Genomic DNA, 1,623 nt, shown 5'->3' with positions numbered 1-1,623 from the left:
ATAAGGCTAGGTAAATCTGGGTATCATCAGCATAGCTGTGATAGGCAAGTTGGTTCTTTCTCATTATTTGACTTAGTGGGAGCATATACAGGCTAAACAAGAGCGGTGCAAGAATTGAGCCTTGTGGGACTTCGCATGGCATGGATGTCCACTTAGACTTATGCTCTCCTATACTCACATAATAACCTCTCCCTTCTAAGTATGAATCACCATATTTCATGTAGGAAGGACTTTGCAGCAACAATAACCCATGATCAAAACCCTGTGTGATTGTTGCTATAGAAATATATGAAGAAATTACACAAAGAGATAAAGTTTAAAATATTTAACTTCTATTTTGGTACATTTAATTTGTCAGAGACAAAATACAAACACATCTATAAATGTAAAAAGTGAATTTTACCATCAAACATAAGTGATGCATACAGTCTATACAATCATGTTGCTTCAGATTGTATGGAGTGACGGTTCGCCACAACAATATTTAAAATTAGGGCTGTGCGACATGGACAAAAACAACCTATCGCGATTTCTTTGATCAATTTTGCGATTTCGATTTTAATCACAATTTTGACACAGAGACATGCTTTACAGTCATAAATGCATTCAGTGTGAATTTGAAACATATTTCACCAATTAGACCAATTAGAGCTTTGTCAAAAAGCTGTAACATGTCTCTAGAACAGACATAAGGCAAAAAAAAAAAAAAAAGGGATTTGTCCAGGGATTTTTTTTTACCATGCATTGGTCATGGAGCTCTTTGTGGCGTTGCCTCAGACGTTGAAATAGATTTGTTGCACCAGGTTCACACATACTCCGTCTGCAGTGTGTATACAGTATGTGTATGCGGTGCAGAAGCAGCACGGACTCATTTTGCTTTCGCACAAGACGCGTTTGCTGTCTGCTCCTGATCCGCGGCTGTTTACCCCAAACACAACATTTATCCATTATTTTGATTTCAAAGTTTCTGAGAATGCTTTTTCAGCATTGTGATTCTCTTTTATCACAGTACAGTAATACAATCTTTCATAGACATATTCATGGTTTAAACTCAATAAATATAACTTTGTTTTCCTACCTCCGCGAGTGCCATCTATTATTGCCTTGTTTATCTAAAACTGCACTTTTCCTTGTTTTAAATCTAGCCAAAAAGCATCTCAGGTTACATATGTAACCATGGTTCCCTGAGGGAGAGATAGGGGGTGGGTGGGGAGTGACCCCTGACAGACCTGCGAAAGCTGCCCAGATCCGAGAGAGGCCATCCGCTTTGGCATTCACGGCTCCAGCCCGATGACGCACCCGCTGCCCCTTCCTGGTCAAGTCTGTCAGGGAGGCGGCTAAAGAGGAGAAGTTGGGGATGAAGCAGCGATAATACCCCGCCAACCCTAGAAAGGCTCGTACCTGGGTCTTGGTCTCGGGTCTCGGAGCGGAGCGTACCGCCTCCACCTTCTTCTCCTGCGGCCGAATGAGACCCCGTCCCACCTGGAACCCCAGGTACTTCGCCTCAGAGAGGGCAAGGTGGCATTTCTGAGGGTTGGTGGTGAGTCCCGCCCCCCGGAGCTCCGAGAGCACCCTCCGTAACCGGTCCAGGTGGTCTTCCCATGCCTCGGAGTGGATCACGAC

Source organism: Sinocyclocheilus anshuiensis, unplaced genomic scaffold, assembly GCF_001515605.1.
Source record: "Sinocyclocheilus anshuiensis isolate Anshui unplaced genomic scaffold, SAMN03320099.WGS_v1.1 scaffold1402, whole genome shotgun sequence".
NCBI classification, from domain to species: Eukaryota; Metazoa; Chordata; class Actinopteri; order Cypriniformes; family Cyprinidae; genus Sinocyclocheilus; species Sinocyclocheilus anshuiensis.
Note: the sequence above shows the minus strand (reverse complement) of the source record.